Source organism: Pan troglodytes, chromosome 4, assembly GCF_028858775.2.
Source record: "Pan troglodytes isolate AG18354 chromosome 4, NHGRI_mPanTro3-v2.0_pri, whole genome shotgun sequence".
NCBI lineage: Eukaryota > Metazoa > Chordata > Mammalia > Primates > Hominidae > Pan > Pan troglodytes.
Genome location: NC_072402.2, coordinates 175984607 through 176009319, shown reverse-complemented (window position 1 = coordinate 176009319; position 24713 = coordinate 175984607). Strand labels below are relative to the sequence as shown.

Below are 24713 nucleotides of genomic sequence, written 5' to 3'. Positions count from 1 at the left end.
CACCACTTAAACGTCATGCCGCGTACATTTCACCACTTAAACGTCATGCCGCGTATATTTTACCACTTAAACGTCATGCCGTGTATATTTTACCACTTAAACGTATATTTTACCACTTAAACGTCATGCCGCGTATATTTTACCACTTAAACGTCATGCCGCGTACATTTCACCACTTAAACGTCATGCCGCGTATATTTTGCCACTTAAACGTCATGCCGCGTATATTTTACCACTTAAACGTCATGCCGTGTATATTTTACCACTTAAACGTCATACCGTGTATATTTTACCACTTAAACGTATATTTTACCACTTAAACGCCGTGCCGCGCACGTTTCACCACTTAAACGCCGTGCCGCGTATATTTTACCACTTGCACACACAGTTTCAGTAAAGAAGGCGCCTGTCATGGCCTTGCCCTGTGGCTGGATGCTGCCCCACAGCCGCCTTCGGCAGACCGTGGTGTCCATTTTACAGAATTGTCACCCAGACAAGAGAGGGACAGGTCCGGCCCTCATGTCTGCTGAGTGGGGAGCCCATGCCAGCACCCCCTGCCACAGACTCCCTCTGAGGACACCCCTTGTCCTCCGTCAGACCCAGGCGTCTGTGGACACTGTTCTCCTCTCCTCGGTACTAGTTCTATGACTCAGGAAATATCGCTTGCCCTTCATCCAGCCCCACCCAGCCTCAGTTTCCCCATCTGTGAGCTGCTGAGGCCAGTGGTTTCTGACTCTGAGTGCTGGAGCTCTTTCTTCTGGCAGAATCTGAATACGACCCCGGGCCTCAAGCCCACACTAGCAGACCCTGAGGGTGCGGCAGGGAGGGGCCTCGCAGGAACCTGGTGGCACGTCCGCAAGCCCCAGACCCCCTAAGAGAAGTCTAGAGATGAGGACACGGGTGGTCAGGGGGGCTCCTCTCCCTGTCACCCCCGGCCTCTATGTGGGACCCCCTCCCTCTACGCCTTCCATGGAAATCATGTCCCCCGCTGTGTTCCACAGCTCAGAGGTGTGAGGAGTCTGGCCCAGGCCAGTGCCATGTGTGTCTCTGGAAGGTAAGCAGGAGTGGACCGGAGGAGCAGAGGAGCAGCCGTCGGCGGTGAGGATGGGCCTGTGTGGCTCTGCAGGATCAGATCCTAATGGCTGCTCCCAGTGCGGGCCCCGTGGTAGAACCATAAATCAGCCCAGGTGTCACCAGGGCCTGGGGCGGAGGGCTCAGTAGAGCTGTGGCTGCCGAAAGCTCACATCTGGCTCTCCAGCTCTGATCCAAATGTGCTGCATCCTCCACCCCCTCAGCACATGCCCCACCTCCCCGGGAAACCTCTGGGCTGTCCCAGCCCCTCCCAGAGCCTCTGTAGGGTCATCATCGCTTTCAAGAATGGGACCGAGCCGCATAGGGATGCCCTCTCGCAACCCTGAATGGGCCCGTGCAGCAGGTACCGGAGCTCAGGGCCTGGGACTCAGTGCCGTGGGCCTAGAAGTGTGAGGCCATCAGGCTTGGGAGGCTCCCAGGCCTCAGACCTTGCAGGGGACTGAGGGTGACTGACTGCACCTGTCCGTGGTCTGGACGATGCATCCGCTGATTGGTCCTTATTGTACAACCTGTAGACAGTGTGGACACTGAAGCAGAGGAAGCAGCCGCACCGGGGACCCTGACATCAGATTCGAGCCCTGTGGGTTTTGTGAGCATAGCGAGGAACTGTGCTAGAGTTTCCTGGTGATGTGGTCGGGATGTGAGAGGCTCTCTGAGCCCCACTGGGGCTTTCCACGCCGGTCCATCCCCTGGTCTGTCAGGGTGCTGTTGTCTCCATCTCTTCGTGGTCCTCCCATGAGGAGGCAGGCAGACCGGGGAAGCCACACTCCCCGAGCACCCCCGCGGCATGAGCCGCGTCCCCAGCCGAGGGTGACGACAACCTTGTGGGAATGGCAGTGAATTGTTCCTCAAAGGAGATTTCTGTATTGAAGGCCCATCCTCCGTAGTGGCTGCCTTGCTGGTGGCCTCAGAGCCAGGGACAGCCTCTGGCAGACCAGATCCCTGGGGACAGTTTCCACCTCAGAGGGTTGTCAGCATTTTACCTGGAGGAAGGCCCGGGGCCTGGCCCTTGCCCTGATGGGTCATGACCCTCTCGGGTCCTGGGAATCCAGGGGTCAGAACAGACAATGGCAAAAAGGTGGCCGGAATCCCCTGACCAGGACCCTCACACTGGGCCAGGCACCTCCCTTGCCCCGCAGATAGGGCCTGACCTGAGGGTCACATGGCGGGATGCCCACCCTCTCAGAGCCCTCTCCACGATGGGGCTGGGGACTGTGGCTCAGGTGAGCACTTGGGACCTCCTCTCTTGGCTCTGTGCACTTCGTGCTGGGCACACGGTGCCCTTCAGACAGGATGCAGGGTGATGGGTCTGCCTCCAGCTCCTGGAGCCACGTCCCACCCCTGGTTCTTTCCCAGTGTTTGCATGTTCCTGTGACCACGCCTTGTGTTTCTGTAGCCCAGGCTTCTGACCCTGGCCTGGAGGGGCTGAGGCACCAGGGTTCCCTGTGAGCCGCCAGCTGGGCCTCTGGGCTGCGCACTGCTGTTGTGTGCGTGGGAGAGTGATGCCTGGCATGCGGTATACAGAGCGCCTTCAGAGTCCTTGTCTTGTTTGGTGCTCACAGGAGCATGCTCAGCTCGTGGCCTTGCCCACACCCACGGAGTGCTGGAGCCAGAAGGGAGCTGTGTGTAACCGAGGCTTGGCAGCCTGTTGGAGTAGATAAGGAAGCCAGGGCTCTGAGAGCGTCAGGGGCTTCAGCATGAGTTCTGGAGTCAGAAGGAAGCTGTGGGCTGGGCACGGTGGCTCACGCCTGTAATCCCAGCACTTTGGGAGGCTGAGGCGGGCAGATCACTTGAGGTCCGGAGTTTGAGACCAACGTGGTCAACATGGTGAAACCCTGTCTCTGCTAAAAATACAAAAAATTAGCCGGGTGTGGTAGCAGGCGCCTGTAATCCCAGCTACTGGGGAGGCTGAGGCAGGAGAATCGCTTGAACACTGGAGGCAGAGGTTGCAGTGAGCCGAAATCACGCCACTGCACTCCAGCCTGGGCAACAAAAGTGAAACTCCGCTCAAAAAAAAAAAAGAAAAAGGAAAAAGAAGGAATCTGTGGATTTTAAGCAAAATTATGTGTAATAGCCTCTTTTAGTCAACAGGAAAAGTGCTACCTACCTGGTAGAGTTTTTATGGGGATTTAATAAGAGTGTGGGGCAGGGCCTGTACTGTAATCTGGTCGTGCGCATGTGCTCTGTGTGCTATTTCTTTTCTTTTCTTTTCTTTTTTTGGGAGTCTTGCTCTGTCGCCCAGGCTGGAGTGCAGTGGCACGATCTTGGCTCACTGCAACCTCCGCCTCCAGGGTTCAAGCGATTCTCCTGCTTCAACCTACCGAGTAGCTGGGATTACAGGCGTGCGCCACTATGCCCAGCTAATTTTTATATTTTTAGTAGAGATGGGATTTCACCATGTTGGTCAAGCTGGTCTCGAACTCCTGACCTCGTGATCTGCCCGCCTTGGCCTCCCAAATTGCTGGGATTACAGGTGTGAGCCACTGCGCCCGGCCTCTGTGCGCTATTTCTGACTTGGCCAGTGAGCGATGGGGCTGAGCCCAGTGCCCCCTCCCTTACAACATGTGATGGACAGAGTTTTATGTCCCTGCGAATTCATACAGCAAAATCCTCACCGTGAAGGCGGGGGTGTTGGGAGGCGGGGCCTTTGGAAGGTGGTTAAGTCATGACAGTGGAGCTCTCATGAGTGGCATTATTGCCCTTAGGAAATGAACCCCAGAAAGGCCTGTTTTTCCTTCCACCGTGTGAAGGTACAATAAGATGGTTGTCTATGAGGACTCAGACCCTCACTGGCCTCTGAGCCTGTGGCACCTTGATCTTGGACTTCCCAGCCTCCAGAACTGCAAGAAATAAACGTTTATAAGCCGCCCAGTCTATGGTATTTTGTTACCGCAGCCCCAGTGGCCTAAGGCATGCAGAATTTGGCCATCCAATATTAATGGGGAGACTGTCAGGTTATTTGTAGCCTGTGGGAGGCAGGACCTGAGAGTGATTTGAAGGAAGGAGAGAGAGAGTTTGCTGATACTGGACCAAACTCCAGTGTGGGAGGAAGTCTGTGTGTGTGGTTCACACTGGGTGTCCACTGAAGCCTCCCTAAGGAATGAGCTTCCTTTTCGATAGACGAATGATACAAAATATTTTTATATATTATATATTCCTTCAGTGGAACATTATTCAGCCTTAAAAAGGAAGGAAACGGCTGGGTGTGGTGGCTCATGCCTGTAATCCCAGCACTTTGGGAGGCTGAGGCAGGCGGATCACGAGGTCAGGAGTTCAAGACCAGCTTGTCCAATATGGTGAAACCCCATCTCTACTAAAAAAATACAAAAATTAGCCGGGCGTGGTGGTGCACACCTGTAGTCCCAGCTACTCGGGAGGTCGAGGCAGGAGAATCACTTGAACCCGGGAGGTGAAGGTTGCAGTGAGCCGAGATCGCGCCACTGCACTCCAGCCTGGATGACAGAGCGAGACTGCGTCTCAAAAAAAAGAAACTCCGACACATGCTACAACATGGATGAAGCTTGAGGATGTCATGATGAGTGAAATAAGCCAGTCGCAAAGACACACACTGTAGCATTCCACTTCATGAAGCAGTTAGAGTAGTCCTGGAGAAGGAGTGGAGTCACGGTTGCCACGGGCTGAGGGAGTTATTCCATGGGCACAGAGTTTCCGTGTGGATGATGAAAACGTTCTAGAAACGGATGGTGGTGATGGTTGCACAACACTGTGAATGTACTTAATGCCAGTGAATTGTGCACTTAAGAATAGCTAAAATGGTAAATTTTATGCTGCATACACTTTACCGCAATAAAAAAAATAGTTTCATCTGTACAGCCTCAGAGCTTCCTAGTTCTCAGATCTCCAAGGTAGTCACAATCTCATTTTTCCTTAGAATCCCCTGTAGGGCAGGCATTTCCCCATCTTACAGACAGGGAAAGTGACTCTCAGAGGGGTAAGTGATGCTCCGGCAAGGCAGGGGTTAAGGGAGAGAGCAGAGGAGCTTCCAGCCAGGGACCCCACAGCTCAGGGCTTAACCAACAGCCGTTGATTCCACACAGTTCTGAAGGCTGGGGGTCTGTGATCAGGGCCAACGTGGTCGGGTTCTGGCGAGGCCTCTTCCTGGCTTGTAGGCAGCTGCCTTCTTGCCACATCCTCACATGTCAGAAAGAGAAGCTGCTCTTGTCTTTCCCACCTCTTCTTGTAATGACCCAAATCCCATCACCGGGGCCCTATCCTCATCATTGCATGTACGCCTAATTACCTCCCAAAGCCCCGCCTCCAAATGCCATCATCACAGTTGGGATTAGGGGTTCAACACGTGCATTTTTCTGGGGAACACAACACCCAGTCACGGTGCCCATTCACTTGCATGTGTCCTTGGAAAAGTCCCTTAAATGCCTCAAGACTCAGTTTCCCCTTCTGTAAAATGGGAACAGTAATAGCCCCTCGCCTGTATGGGGTTTCTGTTTGACTCGAGTGAAGTGCCAGGTGCAGATGGCTCTGTAAGCTGCATCTTGTCGGGGCTCGGCTGAGTCTGTGTCTCTGGACTGTTGTTTCTTGGGGCACCTTGGGGGCCCTTGTAGCTGCATATGGGCAGCATTTGGTCCGAGGACAGTTCTGCTGCTCCCTTTCTTAAGGCTGCTCCTAAAAAGGCCACTTCCATCCCCAGGTTTTCAGCCACAAAATGAGCCTCTCCCAGGGGCCTTGCCCAAGACATGGTTACTAAAGTTTCCTCTTAATGACCTGATTGTTTTTAAGGAATAACCTGATTAAGTCAACAGGCTGGCAAACAATGTGCCTGGAGCACATCCCTCAGTTGGAGGCTCAGCTTTTCGATTCTGGATGGAGGTCACTCAGATCTTGGCTGGAACAGGACCAAAAAGGGGAGTCTCCGAGTGAGCTCTGCCCACGTCGGCAGATGGCACACCCCAGCCAGCCTGCACTCATGGGATGTGGCTGGTTGCATCTTTCCACTGGGGGCCACCCTGCATCTGGCTGTCAGCTGGGGGCTGTGTCACCTGTCATGTCTCACCCTTCTGAGGACTCAGGCAGCCCACCTTGAGTTTGGTGTTGTGGTTCGGTGACTCCAGGACTGAGAGGAGAACCAGGCTCCTCTCATGCTGCACTGGCCAGAGGGAGCGTGCAGGATGCCGGGGCAGGGATCGCTTAGAAGGCCGAGGATGGGCAAGGATGCACTCGCTCGCAGCAAGGGCAGCCTAGCAGGGCAGTGGGAAGCTCTCTCAGCTTGGCCCCTGGTAGTTACATCTCAGTTACATGGTTTTTGGCAACAATAACAAAATAAGTTGGAAAGACCACAGTAGGAACTTTGAATCCAGTGCAGTCTGAAAGCCAGCCTATCCGTTGGGCTTGCATTTGGCTGCCGAGAACAGAATCCCTAACTTAAACACAGGGGGATTATCTTCTTGCAGGATGATAATTCCAGAGGCGGAAAGTCCGGGGCTGGTGTATCTGCTCAGGGGTGTTTCAGGATCCCAGGCTCTTTTTATCTTTCCATCTCTCCATCCTTAACAGGCAGACCTTCATCTTGACAGAGCTAGGTCAGGCCACAGGGGGTTTGGAATGAGAGTTGTGTCAGCCCCAGGCAGGTCATGCGGAGAGCACTAGACTTGCCATCAAGAGACCTGGGTTCCCACCCCACACTGGGTCATGTTAGGGCAAGTCGCTGCCATCTTCTGGACCTTTTCCCATCCCTCAAATGGGAGAGTTGAACTGTATTATCTCTACAGCCCCTTCCATCTTGTTCCCGTTACCTACTGCTGTGGTACAAATGATCCCAAAAGTTCATAGCTTAAAATGCTTATTTCGGCCAGGCACGGTGGCTCACACCTGTAATCCCAGCACTTCGGGAGGCCGAGGCAAGTGGATTACCTGAGGTTGGGAATTTGAGACCAGCCTGACCACATGGAAAAACCCCGTGTCTACTAAAAAATACAAAATTAGCCAGGCGTGGTGGCGCGTGCCTGTAATCCCAGCTACTTGGGAGGCTGAGGCAGGAGAGTCTCATGAACCCAGGAGATGGAGGTTGCAATGAGCTGAGATCGCACCACTGTACTCCAGCCTGGGCGACAAGAGCAAAACTCTACCTCAAAAAAATTAATGCTTATTTCATTCATGAATCTTCTATTTCATTAGGGCTCAGCAAAGATAGCTGGTATCTGCTGACTCAGTGTCAGCTGGGAGGGAGGCTAGAACGAGGCTGGGGCTGGGATCCTCTGAAGGCTCGCTCACTCACCTGTCTGGCAGGTTACGCTGGATAGTGGCAGGGACCTCAGCTGGAGGGAGCTGTGGCTGCAACATCTATACCTGGTCTTTGGTCTGGCTGCTTGGCCTCCTCACAAATTAGCCACTGGGTTCTAAGTGTGAAGGAGCTGGGAGGAGGCTGCATCGCCTTTCCGAAGTGGCCCGGGAAGCCATGCAGTATCACTGTGTCACTTTCTCTTCATTAGAAGCAAGTGATTCTGTCTGGCTCATATTCAAAGGGGACAGAAGTTAGACTCTGCCTTTTTTTTTGTGAAACAGGTCTTTCTCTGTCACCCAGACTTGAGTGCAGTGGCATCAACTTGGATCACTGCAGTCTCCACTTCCCAGGGTCAAGCGATCCTCCCACCTCAGCCTCCTGGGTAGCTGGGACTACAGGCACGCACCGCTGCACCCGGCTAATCTTTTTTATTTTTAGCAGAGACGGAGTCTTGCCATATTGCTCAGGCTGGCCTTGAACTCCTGAGCTCAAATGATCCTTCCACCTCAGCTTCCCAAAGTGCTGGAATTATAGGTTGAGCCACCACACCTGGCCCACACTCTGCCTTTTGATGGGAAGAATCTCAAAAGATGTGTGCACCTGCTTAAAGCCACTGTGCATCTGTAGGTTTCAAATTCAGTGTTCCTATTCTTTCACGCTGATTTTCACTATTCCAGAATTCAACAGAGGCTAGACTTCTCAGGGCAAGACCGTAGAAAAACTGTTATGGAACAGGCTTTATCAGATAGGCCTGACTGCTAGAGCGGGATCTTCCTTCGTCTTAAAAGTAAACAATACCTGGTTGATTTTGAGAGTTGCTACCTTACAAAACAAGACTTTGAGAGTCATTATACAGCAGTGTTTGAAAGGTGCACTATGATCACAGTTCATCCACACGCTTCTACTGGCCCTTTCTTGTGTGCCTGGCACCATGCTGGACGCGAGGAGTTTAAATCAGGCCTGAGGTCTGGCCCCACTCACGGGAGATGTGTAGTTTTGCTGGGGAGACAGAGGCCTGGGAGCGCTTCTGCCTGTGAAGTCAGCGGTGCCTGCTTTCAGTCTATGTCCCTCGTGTCCACTCTGGGCTTGGCACAGAGGGAGCGTCTGTCCCTCTATTGGTCAGTGACAGAAACTTAACTCTGAGTGGCGTGACTAAATAAAGAAAAAAAATGAATTTTGTTTGTTTGACTTTGGTTTATGTAACTAGAAAGGCCACGGGTAGATTTCTCACTTCAGGTATCACTGGGTGCCAGGACTGAAGGGAGACTCCTCCCTGCACCTCAGTGTTACACAGTTGCACTTGGGGCCCCAAGAAATCAGGCGTCTGATGGTCACGCCACGTGCAGTTCCCTCCCACACCGACTCTGGGCTTCACGCCACGTGCAGTTCGTCCCACACCGACTCTGGGCTTCACGCCACGTGCAGTTCCCTCCCACACCGACTCTGGGCTTCACGCCACGTGCAGTTCCCTCCCACACCGACTCTGGGCTTCACGCCACGTGCAGTTCCCTCCCACACCGACTCTGGGCTTCACGCCACGTGCAGTTCCCTCCCACACCGACTCTGGGCTTCACGCCACGTGCAGTTCCCTCCCACACCGACTCTGGGCTTCACGCCACGTGCAGTTCCCTCCCACACCGACTCTGGGCTTCACGCCACGTGCAGTTCCCTCCCACACCGACTCTGGGCTTCACGCCACGTGCAGTTCCCTCCCACACCGACTCTGGGCTTCACGCCACGTGCAGTTCCCTCCCACACCGACTCTGGGCTTCACGCCACGTGCAGTTCCCTCCCACACCGACTCTGGGCTTCACGCCACGTGCAGTTCCCTCCCACACCGACTCTGGGCTTCACGCCACGTGCAGTTCCCTCCCACACCGACTCTGGGCTTCACGCCACGTGCAGTTCCCTCCCACACCGACTCTGGGCTTCACGCCACGTGCAGTTCCCTCCCACACCGACTCTGGGCTTCACTGTGATTTGTCTGGGCCAACTGGACACTAGCAAGTGTGATACAAGTAGAGGCTGGAGGAGCCGCTTGCTCATTATGGTTGTCCTCTTGCGACACATCCTCACGGAATCCAGCCACCCAGACGTAAAGAAGCCCAGGGCTAGACTGTCGGCTGAAGAGACGCCACATGGAGAGAGTCCTTGGAGGACAAGGCCATATCAGACATTCCAGACATCTTAGATAACTCCCTAAGGAGAACAGCCGCGAGGGACCTCAGCCGTAGCTCTGCGGAGCAGAACTGCCCAGCCCTGCGAGGCCATAGAATCCTGAGAAACAATACATTGATGCTTTAGGCCACTGCATTTTGGGTCATGTTGTTTTGAGGTGATAGGTAACTGATACACCGTCTCTAAGCAGTGGCAAGACGGCTGCCAAGAACTCTGGGATCAGAAATCCCAGTGGACACAAAACACCTCTTCCCTTCATTTCGGGAGAAGTCCAAGCATTGAGGGATGGACTCACTTGTTTTATTGAGATGGAGTTTCGATCTTGTTGCCCAGGCTGGAGTGCAATGGCGCGATCTCAGCGCATCGGAACCTCCGCCTTCTGGGTTCAGGCAGTTCTCCTGCCTCAACCTCCCGAGTAGCTGGGATTACAGGCACGTGCCACTATGCCCTGCTAATTTTGTGTTTTTAGTAGAGATGGGGTTTCTCCATGTTGGTCAGGCTGGTCTCAAACTCTGACCTTGTGACCCACCTGCCTCGGCCTCCCAAAGTGCTGGGATTACAGGCGTGAGCCACTGCGCCCGGCCTTGACTCACATTTAATGAGTGCAAGTCACTTGCTCATCTTGGAACTCATCACTGTGGCCAGGGAGTGAAGACCAGCCCAGAGATGTGTGCCCATCCCTGAAGCGAGTGGGGAGTGGGGTCAGTCCCACTCAACCCTGTGACCTGGGATGAGGGAAGGCAGGGAGAAAAATGAGGCTGTCATTAGCAGAAAAGGGGGCAGCGGAGACAGCAGAAACCACCACAGGTCTCCCCTGTAGGGAGTGTGTGAGACGGTGAAAGGGTGAATGAGTGATCGTGAGTGGGCTTAGGTGAGGAAGAGCTTTAATGAGGGCTAATATTTAAGCCAGGACTTGTCACAGGTGAGGGGCAAGGGTTTCCAGGAGGTGAGCAAGCTGAGGGGTAGAACAGGTGGCAGGAGGCCAGAGGCGGGGACTGGGGCAGTCCCAGTGCCCAGGGAGCAGGAACCGCGTCTGAGGTGCACAGATGTCACAGCCGAAAGCCCCGGTGTTTGCCAAAATGCCAAATGTGTTCTAGGCCTTCTCCTTGAATGTGAAATTCGGTTTTATTTTAAGAAAAGTGTCCAGGTGTTTCTGATTCATGTACACTTAAGTCATCCTTTTGCGTGTGTGAATGTGGGGAGCTATTTCATGCCAAGAAATCCTGGAAACGTTTTATCTTGGCATCTTCCATTTCGGGCTGTATCTGAGGAACAAGACGCTGCATTTGCCTGGGGCCAAGCCCATCAGGCTTCCACCAGGTTTCCAGTATCCAGGCTGCAGGGAGCTTGGCAGGGGCGTGGGCAGGGGCGTCTGAGTGGCAGCTTGTAGTGGAAGGCAGTGGGGTCCCCGGGAGCACACGGAGCGTGCACTAAGGGCTGGCTGAGGTTGTGCTCCACTGGGGACGTGCACTTGTCTCCAGGTCTTGGCAGAGGGCACCCCTCCCCTGGCCCCTCGTTGGTAACTGAGTCATGAGGACAGTTTGTACGTGGTGCTGTGCCCAGGCAAGCTTGGGACACACCATCCACCCGGGCCAGCCGCCTCCTGGAAATAGAACCTGAGCAGGAGGCGTTCTCTTAGAAGGCTGCGGGGTGCCCGGAGGCCCCTTGGAGCTGGCAGAGCCCCAGGGAAGAGAGATGAGGGGGTCAACCGCTGATCTCAGGACAGACAGATGGAAAAGGCCAAGGCTCTTCACATAGAAAGTCAGGAGGCTGCAGGGACGGCGTGGAAACATCTAGACCCCGGCTCCTTCACCCCAGCACAGAAGGGAGAGCTCTCAGGGCGAGGGTGAGTGTCAGTCAGCTCAGACCAGCCCCAGGTCCAGCACTTTTGCTGCCAGCATGCCTGGTGCTGTCCCCCACTCTCCTCACCGACGGCCCCCCGCCTTGCTGCCTCCCTGAGCCCTGCTTGTCCACACCCACCTGGGCTCTACTTCTGGGGTCCAACTCCCCCCTTTTTTGACTTGGACTTGACCCCCTTCAACACCAAGTGCCCTGCAAGATGTGGCTTGGCTTCCGGACTCAGCTTCCCCCTCCCCGTCCTGGCTGTCATTGGCCTGGGCCCTCTCCTGCCTACCACGGCACCCTGGGGTGCTAGGACAAAGGAGGCTGTCTTTTTGGAAGGCAGCGGTTTGAATGAGTAAGGATAGGAACAGTTTCCTACGGCAGTTAATGGAATAAACAGGAGTGCAGGAGCGTGCGATGGACTCACTCTTTCACCCTTACAGCTGCCATTTATGGAGCCCCATGTCTGGATAGCAGAGGAGTGAGGCTGAGGGAACACTGGGGGCTGTAGTCTGGGTTTGAATCCACATTCGGGGCTCAGGTCCTTTGTGGCTTGCCTGAACCCCCTCTATCCTTGGCCCAGCAATGGAAACACCCCATTGTAGACTCCCTGGCCCCTCTCTTCCCCCAAGAAGCTCCACAGCAGCATCAGACTCTTTTTATTGCAGATGACAGAAACATGACTCAAACTGGCTTCAGCCAGTTCAAAGAGAACTTACTGGGCTCTGGAGTTTACTGGTTTCGGGAGCCGCAGATGCCCTCCTGGTGGGCTTGCTCACCTCTGGGTTCTGCAGTCCTGTGTGTTGGCCTCATTCTCAGGCAAACAATTCCCCACCAGGCCCATGTCCTTCTCGCTCAGCATGCCAGCAGAGTCCCATAGAGGACGTTCCCTGGTCCAGCCACAGCTACATGTCCCGTGAGCCTGTCACTGTAACTGAGAGGGTGTGGGGCTTTGCCTGGCCCCCCAGGTCAGGGGATAGAGTCAGCTCCCTGCAAACCCACATGGGCTGATCCAGGCAAAGGGGCAGTTCCCGGGGCAGCCAGAAGGGTACTACTGGAAGTATGGGAAGGATTTTGGAAAGGCAAAACCCACAGGAGTTGACCCCAGGGCCTACTCTCTCCCACATGCCTTTCCTGCTCATTCCCTGGCCCTCTGCCCTCTCTCCTTCAGGAACCCCGAGCCTCACCTCCTCCAGGAAGCCCTCTTGGGTTACTCCAGCCCTTGTGCTTTCTTCCTTCCCAGCACTCCCAGGACACTCGCCTCCGCTGGGCCTGCCTGTGCAGTGCTGACTACCTCAAGCTGTTACCATCTTCAAGTTTGTATGAGTTTGCTTTCCCTCTAGAGGTATATGGAGGTCTTGAGGTCAGGCCTGTGTTCCTAAGGCGGCTGATGAGGTGTAAAGAGCTTTGGGCTCTTCTCCAGTGCTTCTGGCCTAGGCCGTGCTTTGCCTGTGGATACATTTTACCTGATCTTCATTTTTCATGTTAACGAAGTTTTTCCTATGAGCCTTGGACACATTATCTTTTTCCATTTTGCACTGATTGTTTTAGATAAAGCCTTTGGGTCCTGGGGTCTGCACGCTGTGTCGCCATTTCTTACCAGCCATGTGAGCTTAGCCAAGTTATTTAACCTCTTGTTGCCCTAGTTTCTTTCTTCATCTTAAAATGAAAACACGTAGCATAAAGAGTTACGCAGTATAGGTGGGTGGTGTGCGTGTAAATGGAGTCCTGCAGAGTGCTGGGCTCCCAGACAGCTGTTGAATGAATGAATGACTGCATTGCTGCGTGAGTGAGTGAGCGAGTGTGTGAGTGAGTGAGTGATCTGTGGGTCTGTTGTGGAGCCACATGGCCTGTTAGGACTCTAGACAGGGGCCCTTATGAAAAAAGAAGGCCCTGCTTCAGGGGCATAGGAGGCGTCAGGCAGGCAGCAGGGCAAGAGCCAGCCCTACCTCGGGTCAGCGTGGCCTGGAAGTTGGCCAGGTCTGCAGGAGAATGGGCAGGTGTGGCCAGGTGGTCCATGGGGGAGGAGGCTGGTACAGGCCAGAGCTGGTCAGGTCAATGCCTGACCATTTCCAGGACCTTTGCCTGTGCTGAGCATGGATTATTTTTTTCTGGATACATCCATCCCCCATCCTTTCTGTGACAGTTCCCTGATTTCCCTTTGGGTAAAGCCCCTACCCCATTCCCAAGCTATGTATCTTGGGATGGGCTGACCCCACCACCAGGCTCTGCTGATACCCATGTGACCCAGTTATTCTCATAAGAGACAGATTCTAGGATTTTCCTGGAACTTCTGAACTAGAGAGGGTCTCTTTCCACTGGGGAGAGTGGGCAGGATGTGGTCTGGAGCTGCGGGGGGCCACAGTGTGAAGAGGGCTCCCCTGGGAATGAAGCCAACATGGAGGAAACAGCTGACAGATGGGGAAGGAGAGAGCCCTGGTGATGTTATTGGAGTGCCTGGATCCAGCCAGACCTGAATCTTCCTGGATTTTTCAGTCAAGAGGGGCAGTACGTTCTCTCTGTTATTTAAGCTAGCGTGACCCAGGTTCTGACCCTTGGAGATGAAGGTCCCGGCTGATACACCAGAGACCCTCCCATATGACACAGAACCAGTGTCCCCGCAGACGCTCATTCCTGTGGAGGTTTGTATTTTTGAAGTCCTTGTCAGAGATCATGAAAAGGAAGGGTCGTAGATAGGAGAGGTCTCAGGAAATAGTGGTTGCAGTGAGTGACAGCCATGTTCAGAGCCCAGGTAGTGGAACTTGCCTTTCCCCGGGTAACAGCTCAGGTTGTGTTGTGGCTGCGTCCCAGCAGTGATTCTTGGGAGAACAAGGATGTCAGAATCTGGAATGTGTGTTGCCTGCATTGGGCAGAGTCTCCTTCCAATTGTTCATCATTCCAGGTTTCAATGAACCTTTTTCAGGGTGTGCTGGTTTACATATGCTGTTCGGTTGGTGATGGAAACACTTACAGCCACTGATAAAGCAATAAATGAAAGAAAATGACAAGAAAGCACCATCCTCGAGCTTCCATGGACACAGAGATGAAGATTGCCATCTGTGGCTAGACAGGAGCAGAGCTTTGGAGGTGCTCCTGGCCCGTCGGTTCCCAGTGACATGTCTTCAACTCCAGGCCGTGTAGATTGCTCAGAACTTGTGCACATCATAGAGGTTTCTCTTTCTTTTTCTTTTTTTTTTTTTTTTTTTGAGACAGAGTTTCGTTCTTGTTGCCCAGGCTGGAGTGCAATGGAGCAGTCTCAGCTCACTGCAACCTCCTCCTCCCAGGTTCAAGTGATTCTCCTGCTTCAGCCTCCCAAATAGCTAGGATTACGGGCGCGCACCACCACACCTAGCACGTGCGCGCTCTCTCTCTCTCTCTCTCTCTCTCTCTCTATATATATATATATTTTTAAGTAGAAACAGAGTTTCATCATGTTGGTCAGGCTGGTCTTGAACTCCTGACCTCAGGTGATCTGCCTGCCTTAGCCTCCCAAAGTGCTGGGATTACAGGCATGAGCTACCACGCCTGGCTGGAGTTTTTTTACATTCAGTTCTGGACCTAGATGGGAGGCTGGGCCAGAGAAATAGAGTGTAGGGCAGGGGTGCCCAACTCATTCCCGAAATGATCTCTGTGTTAAAATTGTACCGTAAAGCCACGCTTGGGGTCCATAGCGTCAAGGTGGATCTTCTTGTCAGAGACTGGGGGGAGACTTGAATGGGAAGGATGCCCTTGGGCAGAGCTCGCTGGCAGTCCCCGTCGGCCACGTCTGGTCCTGGGCAGTGCTCTTGCATGGGTGCTTAGCGCTTGCTTGGATCACATCTTTTGGTGTTGGTCCTGTCGTCAGACTGTGGGAGGATCACAGACAGCGCGTCTATTGTGCCCTCCACCACTGTCCCCGTTGTCCTCAGATACAAGTGCATCGCCTGCCCTTGGGTACATTCTTTCTCCAGTGACCCCCTTGCTTCATTACATGTGCTGACCACCGGCTCTTCACAATCTCGGGCAGGCACAGCTGTGGGCTGAGGGCAGCTGTGGATGGTTGACTGGGGTTAGCATTTGTGCAGCTTTTGAACAATCTCTTGGCTGAATGGGGAAGCGTGGCGAGTTCTTCCCGGTCCTGGGGTGTGGTAGATGACTGCTCCTGTTGCTGTGACGTCTGTGTGGACTGGGACTCACGTGGGCTAAATATGGATGTCTTCATTTGAGAGGACCGAAACAAGATTCTAAGGTTGGTTGTTTTCCAAAGGCAGTAACTCGCCTGGTTAGTTTTTCTCTTTTTCCTCTCTCCTGCCCCCAAATTACATAAAGCAAAACATCCAGGTCGTTTCCAAATCTCATTTCATAAACCGAAAACACATTTTAGGTCTCAAAGGGCAAAAGACACCTTCATCCGGTTAACTCGGCAAGTTTTTAATGTTTATGTGGCACAAAGTTCTTTCTTTTTTTAGACAGACTAGAAGAATCCTTCCTTTGCTAAGACCTTATTCTTTTTCTGGTTTGTTTGAAATTTTTTTTTGTTGTGGTAAAAAATATATAACATCAAGATTGCCATGTTAGCCGTTTGAAGGGTACAATTCGGTGGCATGAATTACATCCCCAATATGTGGTGCTACCATCACCACTACCTATTGCCAAAATTTTCCATAACTCCAAACAGAAACTCTGTAACCATTAATAAATAACTCCCTTTATACCCCTGTCCCCAGCCACTGGTAACTTCTTAACTACTTTGTCTCTGTGACTGTGCCTAGACTAGATATTTCATATACATTGAATCATAAAATAGGTAGCCATTTGTTTCTGACTTTCACTTAGCATAAGGACTTCAGGGTTCATCCATGTTGTAGCATCCATCAGTGCTTCATTCCTTTTCATGGCTGAATAATACTCCATTGCATGGATAGACCACATTTTGTTTATCCATCCATCAATTGATGCACAGTTTACCTCATTCTTAAATGTTGGCTTTAAATAGTTTTGTTTTTGTTTGTTTGTTTGTTTGTTTTGAGATGGAGTCTCGCTCTGTCACCCAGGCTGGAGTGCAGTGGCACCATCTCGGCTCACTGCAAGCTCCGCCTCCCGGGTTCACACCATTCTCCTGCCTCGGTCTCCCGAGTAGCTGGGAATACAGGCGGCTGCCACCACGCCCGGCTAATTTTTTGTATTTTTAGAAGAGACGGGGTTTCAGCGTGTTAGCCAGGATGGTCTCAATCTCCTGACCTCGTGATCCGCCTGCCTTGGCCTCCCAAAGTGCTGGGGTTACAGGTGTGAGCCACCGCGCCCGGCCAGCTTTAAATAGTTTTAGCGAGTAAATGTAATAAAGTCATGTGCCCCATAACCACATTTCAGTCAACGATATACCACATGTATGATGGTGGTCCCGTAAGATTATAATACCATATTTATATGTTTAGGTATGTTTAGATATATAAATACTTTCACAACTGTGTTACAATCATCTATGGTATTCAGGACAGTGACATGCTGTGCTGGTTTGTAGCCTGGGGGCAATAGGCTACACCACGTAGCCCAGTGTGTAGTAGGCTCTGCCACCTAGGTTTGTGTAAGTACACGCTGTGAAGTTCACACAATGACAAAATCACCTAAGGACACATTTGTCAGAATACAACCCTGCTGTTTAGTGACACAGGACTGTGAATTCCTCTAAATTATTCCTATAAATTCTTTGTTTCCTAATACCGTCTGGACAACTGAATGGAATGAAATTAAACTAACATTGATGGATTGTTTACTATAAACCAGGCTGTATGCTGGGGTCGTGCACAGAGTGTTATCTCATTGAATCCTCACCAGCATGGTAGGAAGTGGATCGCCTGACCTCATTTTACAGATGGAAACACTTAAGCTTCACTTAAGGAGAAGGGATTTGCTCAAGGTCACATAGCTAATGTGTGGCTGGGCTGAAATTGGAACCCTGGTCCACCTCACTTCTGAATACATGTGCTCCCCTCCTGTCTGCTCTGTCTCATTGATCATGGACGGGGCAACCTGGTTCATGGCTTTGTCACGTTGAGAGATGTTTCATAGGTGCTTTCTTCCCAAACACATCGACAGAGCCCTGAGCCCTGGTCCAAAATGGCCTAGCTTTTGTCCTTTGGCCTTAGTAGCTTCCATATCAGTTCTTCAGTGATGAGGAGAACATGTAGGAGTCATATGAGGTGTTGGCGCAGTTCAGAAGGGGTCTTGGAGGAACTGATAGATCTGTCTGCACTACAGTTGGGGAACCAATGACTGGCTACCTCCACTGAGCCTCTGCTCTGGCAGCAAAGTCAAGGGCTGTCCAATCTTGCTAGTCACACACTGATTCCTTCCCAGTCTTCCCTCTTTCCTTACCAGCCATCCATCCATCCTTCGATGCATTCACCCATCTGACCATCCAACATGCATCTGTCCAACCATTCAGATGCATCCATCCATCCATTTATCAGACCATCTATCCATCTAACCATCCTCCATCTATCCATCCATCCATCCATCCATCCACCCACCCACCCATGCATCTGTCCATCATCTGACCATCCATTCACCCAACTCTATCCATCTAACCATATTCCATCTATGCTTCATCCGTCCACCCATGCATCTGTCCATCTATCCATCATCCTTTCATCCAACCATCTATCCATCTGACCATTCATCCATCCATCTACCCATGCATCTGTCCATCATCTGACCATCTATTCACCCAACTCTATCCATCTGACCATCCTCCATCTGTCTGTCCATCTATCCTCCCATGCATCCATCTATACATCACTCATCCATTCAACCAATAACCACTACACCAGACAGTATTTATCACAGGCCTGGTGGCTGCTGTGTCCTGTGCGAGGCTCTTAGATACAGTGATGGGCAGCACCAGTGACCGGTGAGACAAACATCCTTTAACACAGGCAGGCCAGGGTTTGCAAACTGACACCTGTGAGATGCATCCAGCTAGGAAAATGTGTCAAAAATCAGGAAAATTTATTTTAAAATCATGATTTCTGGCTTCTCTTGGAAAAACTGGGAGATCAGACCACACAGGGCCCAGTTTTCCACCTGGCAGTCCCTGTCAGAATTGTGTGGCATTGTGCAGGGCACGGCCACTTGTTCCCCACAGCCTGATACTCCCTGTTGTATTGCTCCTGGACCCTTCATGGATGCACATTGTGTGCCTGGTCATGGGAGACTTGTGGGTCTGCCCACCCCACACCAGCTGGGTTTGCAGCAGCCATTGGCTTTATGGCCTGTGAAGGTGGACAGGGCACTGGCCTTCTGGTCTGAGGCCTGGGCTCTGTGCTGACAACGTTCTGCCCCTGAGCTCACAGTTTCCTCATCTACAAAATGGGGCTGCGGGCAGAGAGGGAAGATGATAAAATTGGTGAAAAGGACTGCAGACTACAAGATGCTGTTCAGCAAAAAGAACTGCTGTTGCTGGCCAGGTGCAGCGGGTCACGCCTATAATCCCAGCACTTTGCGAGGCTGAGGTGGGCGGATCACGAGGTCAGGAGATCGAGACCATCCTGGCTAACATGGTGAAACCCCGTCTCTACTAAACATACAAAAATTAGCTTGGCGTGGTGGCGCGTGCCGGTAATCCCAGCTACTTGGGAGGCTGAGGCAGGAGAATCGCTTGAACCAGGGAGTTGGAGGTTGCAGTGAGCTGAGATCACGCCACTGCATTCCAGACTGGGCGACAGAGTGAGACCCCATCTCAAAAAAAAAAAAACAACAACAAGAAAAAAAAAACTGCTGTCACCGAGAGCCTGAGCCCTAAGAGAGAGTTGAGAGAGAGAAGGGAACCTGTCGTGAGGCCAAGGTGTCATTAGGTTGGATTTAACAGACTGTCCTGTTAGCATCCTTCCTGCACACTGCCTAGCACTGTTAGTGACAGGGACATGGGCCCTCTCCCTCCACAGTGCCTGTGTATAGACAGATCTCAGGGGAGCATTCTAAGCCCTTCCACTGTGCCTTTGGTGTGGGGCTATTGCTTTTTTCATTTCTCACCCACCAGTTAGGGATACAGGTTTGCTTTTATCCACTTATCCATCCCTTTAACAAATCTTTGTTAAGCCACATGTTTGCCAGGCACTGTTCTAGACATTGGGAATACAATAGTGGAATAAGACTGACAGCTGTTAGGGGCTTGCATTTCCTTGGTATGGCTCACCTTGCCTTGCTGGGCACTTCTGGCTGTTTCTTGGCTGTGGGCAGGTGGCGGATGGATGGGAGGATGGATGTGGTTGTGGCAGCACCCCGCAGCCTGGAGGCCCCGTCCCCACTGGGTCCTGGCCCAGTGTGTTGATGTGGAGGCATGCCCACCTCAGTGACAGGCGCTTTCCACACACAAAGCCACAGATGTTGCAGCTTTCTGCGCAGGAAGCCCGCTCCCACCAGCTACTGGTCGCACACACAGCCCGTAATGTACCCTCCTCCTCTTATTTAACTACTGATTAGTTTGCTTCAGGATAGGTGTGAGGTGCAGGGATCGTGGGGTGGACAAGGTGGGCACGGTCCCTCAAGGAGCATCTGGGGAGCCTGGGGGAGACTAGGAGGGGCACCCGCCAGGCCTGAGGAGGCAGAAAGCTTCCAAAGGGAAGCAACACCTGAGTTAAGAAAGGAAAAGGCAGGAATTGGCAAGTGGATAAATGCACATCTTCTCTAGTCAGATCAAACAGTACGTGGAAAGAGACAGGGCCTGGCGCGTTCCAGGAAATGAGTTCAGCACGGTTAGAAGGTTGAGTTTATGCCTGGTGGTGGCAGGGGGCTGGGGAGGGGACAGGGCAGGGATGCTTGGAGGGAATGCCGGAGAGGAGGGGAGGAGGCACACTGGTGCTCAGAGCCTCTGTCCTTTCACACTGTGGGCAGGAGAGGTGAACTTAAAACCAGAGAGATCTGGCAGAGAGCCGTCATCGGGCAGCGCCTTTGGGCACGTTGGCATCTGAGCTGGGTGCGGGTGGGATGTTAGGAGGCCAGGCCTCAGTGGGGCTGTGGGCGAGGGCCAGCCTGCTCAGCCTCTGGGGACCAGAGGCGCAGGAGCTGGGCGATTCTTCTGCAGGTGTTTGGGTGTCATTAGACAACAGAGGGGAGAGGGGCAAACAGTGAGGGAGGTTTCTCAGGGACTGGGCTGGGAGGCCCTGAAGCATGGGAAGAGGGGTAGGGCGGTGGAAATGAGGACAAGGACGGGGCAGGTGGAGCTCCCAGGGTGCCGTGGAGTATTTGGTTCTGAAGCTCAGGATCTGCCAGGGAGGTGAGGCCTCCAGACAGCTCTGCAGAGACAGAAAGAGACACAAAAAGAGAAACTCTGGAACTGAGCCTGAGGAACCCACCAAGACAAGGGAAGGGCGTGCAGAGGCGTCTGGCAGGGTGGCGAAGGCCCGGGTGACCCCGAGCGCTGGACCGCATCCACTCCATCCAGCAGCTGAGAGCTCCTGTGAACACTTGGTGCGTTACTGGGGGAGTGGGTTCAGTGTGGGTGGGAGGTGTGGAAGGGAAGGAGAGCAGGCAAGTGGGCTGTGGAGGAAAGGGGCACGATGCAGGTAGCAGGTTCAAGAGGGAGAAGCCCCGAGTGTGCAGGAAGCTGAGGGCTCTGTAGCCGCAGAGCTGGGGCAGATGTAGACCTAGGGTCCAGCAGAGGCGGGGAGCGGGGGTCCAAGCTGAAGGAAAGGTAGGTACTGAAGGCTGAGAAGGTTGCCCAAAGGCCTTCTGTTTTCCTGGGTGAAGAAGGAGCGGTGCTGAGTGCACCAGGATGGGCAGGTAGGTCGGAGGCCTGAGGAGCCTGGAGTGGGATGGGCAAGAGCAGGAATGATTTCAGGCACTCGAGGGCCAGGGAGCGTTTGTGGACCTGACATGTCCCTACTCTGGCTGGTTAGTGGCCTCCACCCCGTGGAAACCTCTGCAGTGATTCTGTTCTGGTGCTGCCCCTGGGCGGACCCTACCCAGCACAAGGACAGGCTCACACCCAACACTCACCGCTTCCTGGAGAAGGCAGACTGCAGAAGGAAACTGCCTGGGCATGGAGGCTGCAGGGAGGGAGGCTGGAGGCTGCTGCAGTTGGGGCAGTGCAGAGGAGCAGAGGAGGCCCTGGGCAGGGTGGCTTCCAGAGGGAAAGTCCCCTGTAGCAGATGTCCCCAGGAGGGCTGGGTGGGATCTGAGCCTGGCACAGTGCCCTCCTCCCCATCTGCAGCTCAGCTGCCTCCCAGAAGCATGCACAGCACATGGCTCTTGGGTGGGATCCATTCCAACCTGCGGCAACTTTCTTGAGCATGTGGAAAAGTTTGCTTCGAAGAGAGTGACTTGTCTTTCATTGGACTCTGGAGGGAAATAGCTCTAAATATAAGTTGGAACCTCAGCAGAAAACACAAACGAGACTTGGTCCCTTTACTGAGCTTTGTTCTGAATTTTAAGACAAGCTCTGAAAATGCCGCATCATAATTTGTATTTCTTGCCAGTGCTTTGTATTTGTGGATGAGAGTAACTTGGGCCCTATGAAGAATTGGGATTCTGAGCCTGGGAAAACGTGACTAGTTCCTGGAATGTGGTATTTTTCCTCCCATACATGTCAGTTACAAATTTAGATTTTTCTGTGCTGCCCACACCCCTGAAGTCCCAAAGTGGCCCCTTTGTGCATTGTCGGGGCAGCAGGCTGCTGTGTCAGCTTCCCCCCTGGGCTCTGAGCCCCAGTTCCATTCATCTTTGTGGCCCCAGGCTCTGTGGCTTCAGGATGTGGACCAAGTATGGTGAATTTTAGGGCACAGGTTGTGGATTCAGATTGCTGGGCTTCCACATACAAAATGGAGCAGCCACTATGGAAGACAGTATGGAGGATCCTCACAAAATGATAAATGGAACTATCATATGATCCAGCAATCCCACTGTTGGGGATATACTCCAAACAATTGAAAGCAGGGGCTTGGAAAGAGGTTCCCATGTTCACAGCAGCCCTAATCACAGTTGCCAAGATGTGGGAGCAGCCCAAGTGTCCGTTGATGGAAGAAGGGATAAGCAGTCTGTGCTACAGGATATTCAGACAATGGAATAGTGTCAGCCTTAAAAAGGAAGGAGATTCTGACACATGTTCCAGCATGGATGGACCTTGAGGACATCATGCTGAGTGAAATAAGCCAGACGCAGAAGGACAAATACAGCCTGAGTCCATTTATATGAAGTACCCAGAGCCATCAAATTCATCAAGACAGAAGGTGGAATGGTGGGTGCCAGGGGCTGGGGGAGGAGAAAGTGGGGAGTTACTGCTTAATGGGGACAAGGTTTCAGTTTTGCAACATGAAGAAGTTCTGTGGATGGATGGATGGATGGTGGTGATGGTGGCACAACAACGTGAATGTGCTTAATGCCATTGACCCGGACAATTATAAATGGGTAAGATGGCAAAATTTTAATCTTACATATGTTACTGCAATTAAAAAAATAATTTTTTAAAAAAGCAGAAGATGATGGAAAAAGTTAGGCAGGAGACACACCCTGAGAAGGGCTCCACCTGCCTGTGCTGACCGTGAAGATGGAGGGAGGGGCCTTAAGCAGTGGCCTCTAGGAGCTAGGATCCACCCTCAATTACTGCAGCACAAACGTGGGGACCTCAGTCCTACACCCATAGGAACCGACTTTTGCAGTGGTCTCTAGGAGCTGGGATCCACCCTCAATTACAGCAGCAAAAATGTGGGGACCTCAGTCCTACACCCACAGGAACTGACTTTTGCTAACCACCCAGATGAGCAGGAAAGAGATACTCCCTGAGCCTCCAGGAAGAAACACAGCCTGCCTACACCTTGATTTTAGCCTGGTGAGACCTGTACTGGACTTCTGACCTACAGAACTCTAAGATAATACATCTGTGTTGTTTTAAGCCACTAAAAAAGTGGGGCTGGGTTCAGATCCTCTCTGCTGCTTTCCAGCTGTGTGGTCTTGGGCTAGCTACTTAAGCTCTGTGCCTCAGTGTCATCATTTGTAAACTGAGTCCCTAAACGTACACACCTCGTAGGTTGCAGGGGGGATGTAAGTGAGTTAAGAAGGGGCAGCACTGGGCACAGTGCGTGGTAGTGCAGTAAAGCCTCAACACGTGTTAGCTGTTATCGCCACCACCTCTGTGGCCATCATTTCCTCCAGGGCCCAGCTGAAGCCCATCTCGTCCCAGGTCTGCGCCCTCTGGAATGAGGTGGTCAGGTGCTCAGGAGCATCCAGCCTTCATCCTCTCCATCTGCTCTCTCACGCATGCTGTTCCCTGCAGCTTGAGCCCCTGGAATATGGCCTTCTCTTTCTCAAGCTCCCTTTGCCACTGGGCACGGGTTAATGCCAGTGAGTGTGGAGTGGTGGGCACACACCTCTAAATTCAAATCCCAGCTCTGCCTCTTACTAGCTGCATGACCCTGGGTACTTCCATGACCTGGAAAATGGGAGGTGTGGATGAAAAGATGCATGTGCTTGTGGCAGGAGCAGAATAGGCATGGAGTGGATGTCAGTCCTGTCAGATTGGGTCACGGGTACTCAGTGAGGGCTCCGTTGTCCTGACGAAGCCTGCTCGGGGCTGCGTGGAAGGGGGCGTGAGAATGTCTCTTTTTGCAGTTGCAGATTACAGCAGAATGGAAGTCATTCTCTTCTGCACCTGTCCAGCCTCATGCAAAGCCCTGTCCCCTCTCTGAGCTGGGACACAGTGAGAGGGTGCTGCCCAGGCCACCTTCAAGATTCACTTTAGAATCTGAGCAGGGCTGCTGACATCCTGGCACACAGTGGCACACCTGACACCTTTCTGTTGCCCCTTTCTCCCTGGCACACTCTGTATCTATCTCTCTCCCTTGCTGGACAGGGACGATGTTAACTCACATCTGCACCTGCCACAGAGTGGACACCTGGGATATATCTGGTTCAGGAAAGTCCATAAATGATTTACTCTTTCTCAAATTGGATACCACAGATATATGGTACATTTATATCTTTGTCTCAATGTATAGATAAAGTTCTCACAAAACAGAGTTACACAGTAAACATTATTGTACAAGATATCCTAACGTTCCATGACCGTATTTTATGTGATCAATTACAATTCTACAATACCACTAATGCTAAGAGACCACTGAAAGCGTGTGCCAAAATGCGTTTAGCCAGTCTTCTACAGGTGGACGCTTAGGCTGTTTCCAGTTTTCTGCTTACAGATAATTACTACAGTGAAGAGCCATGTTCATACACATTTGTTCATATATCCCATTTCCTTATAACATATGCCCAGAAAGGGAATTGTTGGGTCAAATGACACTCAGGTTTCTGAAGCTTCAGTTACACTTAGTATTTCCAAATGGCCCTCCAAAAAGATAGTTATGAAATCTCT

The 24713-nt window shown here is 52.4% G+C and overlaps 1 protein-coding gene across 1 annotated transcript in view; it reads left to right on the top strand.

Annotated features, from left to right (window-relative positions):
• The window catches only part of COL23A1 (collagen type XXIII alpha 1 chain), a 353112-nt gene that overhangs the window by 53293 nt on the left and 275106 nt on the right, over nt 1–24713 (top strand). The window lies entirely within an intron of this gene.